This window comes from Saimiri boliviensis, chromosome 9, assembly GCF_048565385.1.
Source record: "Saimiri boliviensis isolate mSaiBol1 chromosome 9, mSaiBol1.pri, whole genome shotgun sequence".
Lineage (NCBI taxonomy): Eukaryota > Metazoa > Chordata > Mammalia > Primates > Cebidae > Saimiri > Saimiri boliviensis.
Window position 1 is genome coordinate 3,096,322 of NC_133457.1, and position 14,411 is coordinate 3,110,732.

The 14,411-nt window shown below is 35.1% G+C and overlaps 1 protein-coding gene across 7 annotated transcripts in view; it reads right to left on the reverse strand.

The window, feature by feature from the left end:
- The window catches only part of NAALADL2 (N-acetylated alpha-linked acidic dipeptidase like 2), a 1,288,446-nt gene that overhangs the window by 207,907 nt on the left and 1,066,128 nt on the right, over nt 1–14,411 (reverse strand). The window lies entirely within an intron of this gene.

A 14,411-nucleotide genomic window follows, 5' to 3' on the forward strand; every position in this document is an offset into this window, starting at 1 on the left:
TATAAAAAATCCCAGGCAAAAACATAGGAAATACCCTTCTCAACAATGGCCATGGCAAAGAATTTTTGGCTATGTCCCCAAAGTAATGACAATAAAACAAAAAATTGATATGTCGACCTAATTACACTAAAAAGCTTCTGCACAGGAAAAGTAACTTCTAACAGAGTAAACAGACAACCTACAGAATAAGGAAAAATATTCTCATATTATGCATTCAACAAAGGTCTACTATCTAGAATGTATAAGAAATTTAAATAAATCAGCAAGCAAAAAACAAATAACCCCATTAAAAAATGGGCAAAGGACATGAACAGACACTTCTCAAAAGAATACGTACAAGTGGCGAACACACATGAAAAAGTGCTCAGCATCACTTATCAATGACATGCAAATCAAACCCACAATGAGATGCCATTTCATACCAGTCAGTACGGCTATCACTAAAAAGGCAAAAAACAAAAGATGTTGTCAAAAATTCAGACAAAAGGGAATACTTATATACTGTTGATGGAAATGTAAATTAGTTCAGCCACTGTGGAAAGCAGTTTGGCAATTTCTCAAAGAAACAGAGCTACCGTTTGACCCAGAAATCCCATTACTGGGTATATACACTCAAGGGGAAATAAATTATTCTGCCAAAAAAGACATGTGTACTTATATCTTCATCACTGTGGTATTCGTGATTGCAAAGAGATGTAAATCAAATGCATGGAATTAACCTAGGTATCTATCAATACTGGACTGAATAGAAAATTTCATATATATATATATATATATATATGTGTGTGTGTGTGTGTGTGTATGTGTGTTTGTGTGTGTGTGTGTATATATATATACCATGAATACTATGAAGCCATAGAAAAGATTGAATCATGTTCTTTGAAAGAACATGGATAGAATTGGAGATCATAATCTGAAGTGAATTAATGTAGGAACAAAAAAACCAGAGACTGCATATTCTCATTTATAAGTGAGAGCTAAACACTGTTCATAAAAACATGAACATAAACATGGGAACAATAGACAGTGTGGACTATTTATGGGGGAGAGACCAAGGAGGGCTGTGTGGGTTGAAAACCTACCTATTGGGTACTATATTCACTACCTGGATGACAGGATCTGTTCCCTAAATCTCAGCATGGTGCAATATGCCCATGTAACAATCTTACATGTATACTCCCTGTATATAAAAGAAAAGTTGGAATAAAAAAAAAAAAAAAGAATAGCAACATGATCAAGTAAGAAATCTATTTCAAAAAAAAATTATCTGCAGTCCACATAAAGTGGTATCTTATTCTTTGTTATAGGTTGAATTGTGTCCGCTGGAAAAAGGTTGAAGCCCTAATTCTCAACATATATGAATGTGACCTTATTGGAAAAAAGGGTCTTTGCAGAGAATTAAGTAACAGGAGGTTTTTTAGAATGAGCCCTCATATGACTGCATCGTTATAGACAGGAGAAATTTGTACACAAAAGCAGAGACAAGGGAAATCATTGTGTGAAGACTAGAATTATGCTCCACAAGCCAAGAAATGCTAAACATTGCCAGCAAACCATCAAAAGCTAAAAGAAAAGCACAGAACTGTTTCTGCTTGCCACCCTCAGAAGGAACCAATCCTACCTACTGACATCTTGATCTTGAATTTTAGTCTCCAGAATGATGAGATGATACATTTCTGTTGTTTAAGTCACTCAGTTTATGGTACTTTGGAAACACCAAGAAAATGATACACTGTTTAATTAGGGATTAATCTGCTTCAATGTCTTGTTTTATGGTTCTACACTCTAGGCAAAAATGAATCATGGAAATATGCTTACAAAATCTCTAGCTTAATTTGCATATTCAATATTAAGATAAAAAATCAAGGCATTATCCTCTTAAATGTTATGAGAATGATAAAGAAAATAGTTATGAAATGAAAATATTATGTTACTTGTGGTATCATTACGGAAAATGTGGTACATGTACACCATGGAATATTATGCAGCCATCAAAAATGATGAGTTTGTGTCCTTTGTAGGGACATGGATGAACCTGGAAACCATCATTCTCAGCAAACTGACACAAGAGCAGAAAATCAAACACCGCATGTTGTCACTCATAGGCAGGTGTTGAACAATGAGAACACATGGACACAGGGAGGGGAGCACTACACACTGGGGTCCGTTGGGGAGAAACGGGGGAGGGACGGGGGGTTGGGGAGGTGGGGGGAGAGAGCATGGGGAGAAATGCCAGATATAGGTGAGGGGAAGGAAGGCAGCAAACCACACTGCCATGTGTGTACCTATGCAACAATCTTGCATGTTCTTCACATGTACCCCAAAACCTAAAATGCAATAAAAAAATTAAAAAAATAAAAATAAATAAAAATAAATAAAAATAATTGTTCAATGAGAACACATGGGCACGGGGAGGAGAGCAACCCACACTGGGGGCTGTTGTGGGGCAGGGGGAGGGAGAGCATCAGGACAAAGAGCTGGTGCATATCTAGCTTAACAGCTACGTGCTGGGTTGATTGGTGCAGCAAACCACCATGACACATGTTTGCATGTGTAACAAACCTGCACATTCTGCACTGTAGCTGGAATTTATAATATAATTAATTTTTTAAAAGAATTGTTCAATGAAAGCATGGAAAAGTGTGAAACTAAGGAAATTAAGAGGAGACATGACATAATCAAAACGGCTTTTTAAGTTAGTCTCCAAGCAGTTTATAGGATGACGTGGTCATGAAAAGGTGACAAAAGTCCACATGTAAGAAAACCAAAGATGTAGACGTGAAGAAATAATGCATTGCCTGAATTAGGTAACAATTACTAGAAATTAAATGATAGCTATAAGGTAAACTGTAAGAAAAAATAATTAACTCAGCAATAGAGTGTCTGACAAAAAGAAAGAAAATAAAAGAATTGACTAAGTTGTGAGGAACAAAACGGTCAATGATGATTTCAAAAGTAGTGTTTAGTACTTGGATGAATGGAATTACAGCTATACCCTGTATAGGTAGTATTTCCAGAAGTCTAGATTCTGGATTTAAAAAGATATTATTATACCCAGACACTTCTATAAATGAATTCTATGGGTGGCCATTCAATGGGTGATTTTAGAAACTGACCCTGAACATTACTATGAAAGAAGAGTATTTAACAGTGCTGTCACTTCGAGCTACAGAGAAGTACCGTGGTTTGCAGACTGGCAAGACCTGCTCTCTGCTGAAATTACTATCTCTCTGATTTATCATTTGATAGCTACAGACTCAGATTTTATTTTTCCACTATATTCCCCTTGAGATTTACTTCATCTGTGGTGAGTGTACTTGTATTGCAAAATGTTGTCCAAGAATCCGTGACAATGTTATAGATATAAAACATTTTCATACATAAATATATACACACATGTACCCCCCACACACGTGCATATATGCATATAGATATTTCTAGGAAAATATAAATAATTAAAATTTTAGATCGGCCACTGTGTTTGACATGGCTCAGGCACCCTTTGTGTCTACAGAAATTGCTTGGCACTGAACTTCATCTTACTTTTATTGTCATTCATTTGTTTATACTCACGCCTAGAGGCTCTAGAGATTATAAATCCCGTGAGCAACGTGGATGATATCTTAGCTTTATTATTCTTAATGCATACCATAGTGTTCTGCACAGAGTTTGTGCTCAATTAAAACTAATTGGGATGACGATTAACATTTCTAAGAAATAAAAAAAACTAAATTATTTTCTGTTACAAAACCGTGTTTGCTCCTTTCCATTTTTCCCCTCTTTGGGATATTTTTCAGAAATATAAACTAATTTAACAAATGATTTTAAGAAACTTATAAGCTTGTGTGTCTGATATCTTTTTTAGCATCAGAGTTAAATCTTCTGTTTAAATTTCATTCTTCATATTGAGAAAAATGCATTATGTATGAAAACAGAAAAAATCAGTAACAAAACATACAAAATAGAGATATCATAAATAGCATTTATATTCAGGACTCTATACCTTCCAATTTCACACTAACCCCATCCACCCACCTACGCAAGTTGAAGTGTCATTTTTTCCTATGACACCTCCTAAAAAATATCAGGGAATGATAGAGTGCAATGCGATATGAGTCTATTTTTCTGTTGCCTTACAGGTTAATCATAGTGTAGTAACAGCACAAGCTATTTTGAAGGGGTGGCATGCCCACTAGACAGGAACATTAATCATGCCCTGGGCCTCTTAATAATTCTCACCCTCCTCATCCCTAAGCATACACATATACCTTTGTTCAGCACCAAAAGCAAATACCTATAATTTTAAAATTTTGTCCATGAAATCACTAAACCCTGATTTATGCACACTTTTAACTCCAATTATTTTCATCACACCCTCTCTCCCACCCTTTTAGAAACTACTATAACCTTGTTGAAGGAGTTCTATATACTATGCCCTTGTAGTAGCATGAAACAATATAGTGGGACTTTCATAAGCCAATCCCTGACAGCTGTCAACCTGGTCATCATGTGTTTTCTACTTCCTAGCTTCAACACTTCAAATGCTTTAAAGATTCTCGAAATTCAGCCTTCAAAACCTGAGTATGTTCATCTGCAGATAAATTCATACCTTGCTAAATTTGAACATAGATTCCTTTATAAATGTCATCCTGGTACTGATTATTAAGTTAGTTACAAATTTATAATGTCTTGTGATAAGTCCTCAAATTAACCTCTATGCCATATTATTTCTGTTCTTACATCTGGAAAAAGATTCATATATCTTGATCTATGTTACTAAATTTATTTCTAGATACAGACACTATATTGACTATTCTTTCCAAAAAAATTCAACAGGTCAATCAATTAATATTGATTATGTTAACATATGAAAAAATCAGTGGAAACAAAGAATTGGTAAATATATGTTCTTAATGCACATTTTTGGCAAGGTGGCTTGAAATGGCACGCTAATGATCTGTCAAAAAGGTTTTTAAATGTACCGCCATCATTCAGGTTTTTTTTTTTTTTTTTCAATTTCTTCAAGGGGCTTAAATATTTAAACTTTCGTCCAAACTTTATGCTTAGAAATTTATCCAAGAAGAACTTGAGAAACAAATGTCAATTCTAAAAATGCTCAACAAAAGATTTCTTATAATAACAAAAAAATGCAGGCAGACTTAATATCCAACAGCATTTCATAGTGTATCAATTGTGATATGACTATGTCATGGTCTGTTGACATGTTTTAAATGACATGAAAAGCTGTATTAATATAATTTTAGACAGATAAATAGGAATTACATACATATATACAATGATAAAATTTTAATTAAAGATTGAAATTTTGGAAAGAAGAAAGAAAGGAAAAAAAGGAGGGAAGAAAAAAGAAAAGAAGGACAGGGCCGGGCGCGGCGGCTCAGCCTGTGATCCCAGCACTGTGGGAGGCCGAGGCGGGCGGATCACGAGGTCGAGAGATCGAGACCATCCTGGTCAACATGGTGAAACCCCGTCTCTACTAAAAATACAAAAAATTAGCTGGGCATGCTGGCACGCGCCTATGATCCCAGCTACTCAGGAGGCTGAGGCAGGAGAATTGCCTGAACCCAGGAGGCGGAGGTTGCGGTGAGCTGAGATCGCGCCATTGCACTCCAGCCTGGGTAACAAGAGTGAAACTCCGTCTCAAAAAAAAAAAAAAAAAAAAAAAAGAAGAAAAGAAGGATAGAAAGAGGGAATTAACCTTTGTGAGCACATAGTAGCTATGATCAAATGATAATAAAAATTATATCCATACATTGATTCATCCATTTATTTAATAAACGTAAAATTACCAGTAACAATGTTTCAAGCAAATAGTGGGATTATTTAGCTTTCCGGCATAATATTTTATTTATATTATGCTACATAGCAGTGTTCTATCTGCAAGATATGAACAAAAGTACTATGGCTACCAGCAGGACAACAGAAACTTGAATAAATTCAGATTAAATTCTTAACCAACACTCCCTTCTTTCTTTCTACTGTTTTAATTTAGAATTTACATTTTTCTCATTAAGATTCAAACACATAAATTCTAACAATCCTCTGTCAAAAAATATCCAAAAATATTTTGATATGCATACATACACCATTCTATCATCTTTTCACAGTAGTATGTGGCCATATTTTTTTTTTTTTTTTTTTTTTTTTTTTTTTTTTTTTTTTTTTTTTTTTTTTTTTTTAGACGGAGTTTCGCTCTTGTTACCCAGGCTGGAGTGCAATGGCGCGATCTCGGCTCACCGCAACCTCCGCCTCCTGGGTTCAGGCAATTCTCCTGCCTCAGCCTCCAGAGTAGCTGGGATTACAGGCACGCACCACCATGCCCAGCTAATTTTTTTGCATTTTTAGTAGAGACGGGGTTTCACCATGTTGACCAGGATGGTCTCGATCTCTTGACCTCGTGATCCACCCGCCTCGGCCTCCCAAAGTGCTGGGATCACAGGCGTGAGCCGCCGCGCCCAGCTGGCCATGATCTTTAAACTGGAGTGGATGACAGTTAGCCTTTAGAGCTTGCCTATACTTTGATCAAGTTTCATTAAGCATTTCTTTGCTTAGAAACTCTCCTAAAATGAACTCTTGCTTAAAAACGCATCTCCCAGATACTGTGTTTCCTTAACTGAAGATTCTACATTTTGAGACAACTTCTTACTTCCTTTTTGCCCCTATGATATTGTATTTTGACACCTATTTTCAAACATATCCTGGGAATTACTTGCTGTCTTAAGTACCTCAAAGGGTCAGGTCACAGCCACAGAATAGCTACACCTTTTAAAACTCAGTTTAGACCAAAACCTAATTGAGATCGTCAATGACTCTATAATAGTTGTTTCAGGTGACCCGATTTCTGAGGGACAAATCTTAGGTAACAAGCTTAACGCATTGGGTCAGGTTTATTCAAGCACACACATGCTTCACTTACACCAGGACTTACTGTCTTTTGGCACACCCAAAGTTTGAGTTGTACAGTCTAGGCATTTTCTTTTTCACTCCAAAGTTTTTCAAACTTAAATCAACATAGATGTGTACAGAGTCCACGATTCCCCTTTTAGATGAAGTTCTAGTTACTCTGAGTTCTCTAATCTCAGAATTCCCTGTCCAAATGGCCCTATATCTGCTTCCAGGGATTGGGTAGCCCTCTTCTCCAGGTCTATCATCTTTAGGTCTATCACATGCAGGTCTCTCTCTCTACAGTGTAACACAAAGCCAAGGAAGTGGATGAGGAGCAACTATTTGTGTGAATTACAAATCGTGCTTAAAAATGTAGACTGGGGTGTCCACATACATATACGCAAGGTCTCTCATGGTATGAGACAGAGTCAAGGTAGACAGCAAAGAAAGAATAGGTCAAGAATCACTAATCAGGGACTTCGGGACTTGAACTTCCTCTTTTACCACATTTGGGCATGGGATTCTCAGGAGTCTAAGAACATTTAATTTAAACCCATCCTTCCCAATCGTGTTAAATAGGTTTTGTTTTGTTTTGTTTTGTTTTTCAAATTAGGAAGGAAGACAAAAATTTTTTAAAGAGTTTTTTAGTTTGATTAGTAACATTTAAATATTTAGTATTTTGCCCTGTGGTACATATGCTTTCATGGCTACCATTGCCTCATGTTCACCTGAAAATTTAGGAGAAGCCTGGGCTATGGCTCCACTTCCGAGCAAATATAAAACACCAAGTTTAATTGGCTGAAATAGACTACATTTCAGACTCAACCGAAAAATTAAAAATACAATAGATCCTTTAAAAATATGAGTTTGAACTGCATGGGTGAAAAAAAGCAGCAAGAAGAAGAATAAAACATACAGGAGTTTAGAAGATGGCAGCTACGGATAGAAGCACTGGGAGGAGTGAGAACTGAGTCTGCAGTTAACACTTTTTAACACTTTCAGTCAACTGAATAAATCTCTCTAAGATTTTATTTCCTTTTACTATAGAGTAATGAATGAAAATATTTGGGATCCATGATCAATGCTACTCTAAAAATCAATGAATCAATGAGTGTCAGGGTTAATCACTTCATCAAAAGGAGTCAGGACCATTCACATCTCTGAACCCACTACTCTTGGGACCACCCTCTCACCAAAGATGCCTCTGATCTTAATTTAATTACCTGGATGGTCCAAAATCATCCCTGAACTGGTGGAAGTCTTCAAACCAATGATAGTCAACGGGGTTTGTGTTCCCAACCTGGGGAGTTTGGCAAGTACTGGGAGACAAGGCACCCTACATTTAACCCTCATGTTTTGCCATGCGGAATGTCCTAATCCAATTTCATTATTTCTAAACATAGGCCCGAGCAGCGTTTACCCAAAATTTCTTGTGTGAATTATGGTTGAATTAATTATATATACCTGAGTCATTAATTAGCAATTATTTGTAAGCATGCGGCATATGTAAAATTTCTAATGCTTTAGTAAGAATCATCACGAATAAATATTGAGCAACAAAGTTCGGATTTAGGAAATGGAAAATGACCTTGTACATAAAGATACAGCTTATTTGTTCCTACTTCTGTTCACCTCTCAGTACCACATAAACATTGCACTATTTAGAATTAAAATGTTCTTCAATGATAACAGAATATTAGACAAGAGTAATTTCAAGGCTGCAGCTATTGACAAGAGACTGTAGAAATCAAAATACTGGTAAACACTTTGTTCTCTTCAGCATTATTTCCATTCATTTAAAGTCACAGGAACAGAAGCACCATGAAAGGATACTGAAGACAACTGTAGCCCTCTTGAGACTAATGTAAAAACCAAAACTTTCGTGAAGAAGCAATAGTGATCTTTATAAGCCAAGTAGCCTTGGCCTCAATCTATTTTTTTAAATTTTTTAACATTCATGAGACTTCAAGGCTACTGTGTCTTTCTTTGTAGTCTGTACAGAAACATTTGCTTATTTAAAAAATAAAAACAAGGTAAGTTTCTGTGTATGTAAACTGTGAAATAGGCATAGAAATATGCCATTCCAGATAAAAATAAAACAAGATGAAGTTTTGGAGATTCAATAATAGGGCAAGGAAGTTCATTCACGGCCATAGTCATCCTCCACAGGTATCTGAGTTCCAGATAATCAAATTCCTACTGAAGTTTATTGTTAAAGCATATGGGTATCAAAACGATTGTTAACATTTTAATTCTAAATTTTAAAAAAAAAATCATCTAAATTAGTTTCCAAAATATTTTTAAATCTAAAAATATTCTACTCAAAGAAATGTGTCATTGTCATTGAAATTAGAAGAGATGAACTTGTTCACCTCCTCATAGTCCAAAATTAACTTGGAAATAAAATTAGGAAACAAGGAATAGAAAAAATACAACACAAAAGCAACTAGCCTTCACATTACACGAACAATTACCAAGGAATGAAGAGAGAAGAAAAATAATCATATCTTTTTTTTTAATTTAGGAAACTAAATACTCATGCTTAGAGTAGGTTGATTCGATCATATTTTTCCTATAATGTTTTTAATTCATTCCACTTATATTTTTTGGAAATGTAAACATTGGGATGTATAGAATCTAACTATAGACTCTGTTTTGTAAAATAATAAACAAATTACTATAAGGAAACATTAACGTTAGTTCTTGTCATTATTTATAAATTATGGGTTTATTTTCAACTCAGCTAAGAAGTATTGCCCATTTATAGCTGTTGCTTAACTTTGAAAATGGCCAAAGCTAAAACAGTCAGGACCTTTGTATAGAAAACTAGAAAAATAAGAATTAAGCATGATTGCTTTATATTGCACTATCAATCTAAAGCATTGTAGAAATCCAGTCACGTGCTATGTAACATTTTGGTCAATGATGGGTGGCATATGACATGGTAGCCTCATAAGGGTACAATGGAACTGAAAAGTTCCTGTCACCTAGTGAGGTTTTGAAGATCCTGACACTGGAGACCTGGGCTAGTGTGTGTGTTCGTGTCTTAATTTTTAACAAAAAAGTTTTAAAAGCAAATAAATAAATAAATAAAAAGTTTGTAAAAGAAGAAAAAAGCTTATAGAATATCAAGAAAGAAAATATTTTTGTACAGCTGTACAATGGGTTGTGTTTTAAGCTAAATGTTATTACAAAAGGGTCAAAAAATGAAAAAAAAAATTACGAAGTAAAAAAGTTAGAGTAAGCTAAGGTTATTTATTGCTGAAGAAAATTTTAAAAATAAATTTAGTGTAGCCTATGTGTATAGTGTTTATTAAGTCTTTAACGCTGTACAGAAATGTCCTAGGCCTTCATATTCACCTACCACTCACTCACCCAGAGAAACTTCCCCTCCTGCAAGCTCCATTCATAATAAGTGCCCTACACATGTGTACCACTTTTTATCTTTTATATTGCACTTTACTATACTTTTTATGCATGTAGATTCACAAATACCATTGTATTATAATTGTCTATAGTATGCAATACAGTACCATGCTGCGTGGGTTTGTGGCCTAGGATTAATAGGCTATGCTATACAGCCTAGGTATGTAGGAGGCTATACCGTCTAGTTTTGTGTAAGAACACTCCATGATATTTACACAACAAAACCACCTAATGACATTTCTCAAAACATATTTCCATCATTAGAGACACATGACTGTACATCGTTTTATCTAGAAAACCTTGAGAGACAGCATAAATGTAGAGAAAAGAGTCCAGAAATCTGGTGATAGAATGTTGAGCTAGAATCTTGATTCTATCTATTATCTAATAGATGTGTGATCTTGGCCAGTTTTCTTAACTGCTTTATGCTCAGTTTCCTCATCTTTAATAATAGTGGTAGCAGTAGGTTGGGTGCAGTGGCTCACCACTGTAATCCCGGCACTTTGGGAGGCTGAGGACGGTGGATTACCTGAGGTCAGGAGTTCAAGACCAGCTTGGGCAACATGGTGAAACCCTGGCTTTACTAAGAATACAAAAATTAAGCATGATGGTGCATGCCTGTAATCCTAGCTACTCAGGAGACTGAGGCAGGAAAATATCTTGAACCTGGGAGGTGGAAGCTGCAATGAGCTGAGATCGCACCAATGCACTCCAGCTTGGGTGACAGAGCCAAACTCCATGGCAAAAAAAATAAAAAGTAATAACAATACCTTCCACATAGGTGCTAGTTATAACTTTGTAACTACAATAATGAAGTGAGTTAACATGCATGAAAGACTTAGAATAGAACAATGCCTGGCACACACATTATATGAGTGTTTGTTAAATATAATTTTCCCTCCCTTTATCATTTCACTGTATATTGAAAGTCTGCTTGGCCAATAAGCTTTGTGCCACTGGTTGACAGGTTAATAAATTAGAAGCTAGTTCACATAAATAATCAGATTTAAAAAAACAAAAACAAAAACAAAAACAAATTGGCCGGGCATAGCAGCTCATGCCTGTAATCCCAGCACTTTGGGAGACCGAGGCAGGTGGATCACCTGAGGTTGGGAGTTCGGGATCAGCCTGACCAACATGGAGAAACCCTTTCTCTATCAAAAATACAAATATTAGCCAAGCATGGTGGTGCATGCCTATAATCCCAGCTACTCAGGAGGCTGAGGCAAGAGAATCACTTGAATCTGGGAGGCAGAGGTTGTGGTGAGCCCATATTGCACCATTGCACTCCAGCCTGGGCAACAAGAGTGAAACTCTGTCTCTAAATAAATAAATAAATAAATAAAAATAGAAACCAAATTAAGTAAAATCTTGTCTTTTAATTAAAAACCTGTGAGTGCATATTTATCGACCAATATTTTGAAGCAAAGCCAAGGCTTTTTCTCTGAACATTGGCTTGTTAAATAAAAACCTATTATGTCTTTCTTGCCCTGTACATTATCTGCATTACTGCATTTTGTTTAAAATAAAACCTTTAAAAATACTCATGAAGTAAACTGATTTCAGAATGCATCCACATTGCTATCAATTTCCCCCAGTCTGATTTTTGCCTGGTTCCACGCACATCAGAATTTTTATTTGTAGCTCATTCTTTCAGACTGCCATAAATATAGGTATCTTAGAAGTTTTGCTTGTCATACTCATGATTCACAAGCTTATGTAACTATTAAATTGCCTAATCATGAGGAACCAGTGCATGTGTGGAGGGCATATACAGATACTCTCCAACTTATGATCGTTTGACTTAACAATTTTTCCACTTTATGATGGTGTGAAAGTGAGAAACATTCAGTAAGAACCATACAGTTCTGATCTTTTCTATGGACTAGTGATATGCAACATGACATTCTCTTGATGCTGGGCTCAATAATATATCACAAAGGCTGTTTTATAATGAACTGTTGAGTATATCATGCAATGTATTGACTACTGTACGAAAAGTGTCTGAGTATAGGCTAGGCTAAGGTAACATATTTGGTAGATTAGGTGTATTAAATGCATTTAGACATGAAATTGTCAACATTTGATGGGCTCACTGGGCCGTAATCCCATTGTAAGTGGAGTAGCATCTGTACAGATTTGAGAATATAGTTGACTCCAGGCCAGCATATCACTGAACCTGAGAGAACACAAGTGTTCAAAACTTGATAAAATGTCTTACTATGATGAGCTTCAAAAATATTTGATTGTTGGCCATTATGTTTAAAAAGAAAGTGGAAATTGTCAATTAGTTCTGCATGTTGCTTAAATGGAAGTCAATAATGAGCACATCTATGGTACTTAACTTTATTTAACTGTTTATATGTCTGAGTTTGAATCTAGACTGTGGCCACTTTTAGGGAAAGAAGGGCATGTTTTATTTATCTTTGTATTTCTAACACAGTGCCTGACTCACAGCAAGTGCTTAATAACTGCTGGCTAAATAACAAACATCTGTAACAGTTAATAAAGCATGTTCAAGTTGCCCTATAGTCTCAACTTGACTTAACCCACTCTCCAAGTATTATTATTGAAATTATTTTTTTAAAAATCTTCATTAGAAAACTAGCTCCATCATAATGAGGATGATCACAAGATAATCACTGAAAACAGCATTAGAATTAAATATAGTGTATATGCTATATATTTTGATCCAAAGATGATAGTCATTTAGAATAAATATTCTTACTGAGAATTCTAAGCAAGGACAACTGCTAAGGGAAATCTGTTCTCTTTGCAGCCATTTCAAAATATCAGGCAATTTGAAGTATGCTCTTTTAAATTATCCATTTGAGGTTTAAGTGTACCTCCATTCTTTGTTTTTTAGTATTTGTCTCATATTTCAACTTCTCGTGTTTATTCCTCAGGCTCTTGGAAGAATACAGTAACTTTAACAGCACTTCCTTTGTGACAGGCATTTCATATACTGTACAATCAAGGTTTCAAGTCTGCTCTATAACTGTTGATTTGTTGATTGGGGTTTAACCTTCTCTTCTAAAGAAATGCCCCTAAGAAGCAGAATTCTTTGTAGAGCCACAGTTTATGAGAGTGTTTTATTCTCTATTTCATGCTGTTTATCAAGTGAATGGGATAGCAATACTCAAAGATGCCCAGAAAAGACACAGTTTTATATGGAATCACAGCTCAAATCTTAGAGTAAGATGTAACTAAAAATAAAGCAAACAGGTCTAACCAAGTCCATTTCCTCAAATAAGCATTCCTCTAAGTATGGGCCAGAGAGACCTTCAAGAATCAGGAGATCAAAACTATTTTCACAATGCTAGCAACATTATATGCCTTTTCCACTCTCATTTTCACTCTACATTCACAAGTGTGTGGAGGACAAAAAATTCTGTAAGACAGATTCAGATTCTACATTGACATTAACTTTTAAGAAACTAACATTCGTTAAGTTTCAGTGAAGCTTCCAAGAAAAATACTTGTCATTATATGAATAAAATATTGGACCAGATTTTTCTTCATACTTTTCCACTAAAACAACATATGACAAAAGATAATGCAGAAGCAGGTAAGAAAATCCAATTGTCTTCTATTCAGTCATTTTTAAAAAGATTTTTGAAACTGTAAAATAACATCACTCTTCTCATTTATATTTTTATCTTCGTTAATACTTTTTAATAAAATAAGTTATTTTCATTAGTCTGTATTAGCTTTATATTGATAACGTAATACTAATTTAGTTACTGATATTATGAAATAATTTAAAAATAAATATATATTTTTCTCACTTTTAGTTTTTACTTTGTAGATATTACATCATAAGCAAAACTCTGTTTTGAGGAATCTCTGGTACTTTTGAGGGTAAATGGATTTCTAGACCAAAATGTGTGAGAACGCCAGCACTAAATGAAGCAAGTTTGATTTGAAAATAATGATAGCACATACCTAAATACCATATTGTAAGAACTTTAAAAGAAATAAGTTACAAAGAAAGGTAATGAGCTAGAGAAAACACCAATCAATTCCTTTTCATCTTGTTTTCAGTTGGTAACACTTTGAAGTAGAAAAGGTAAAATCTC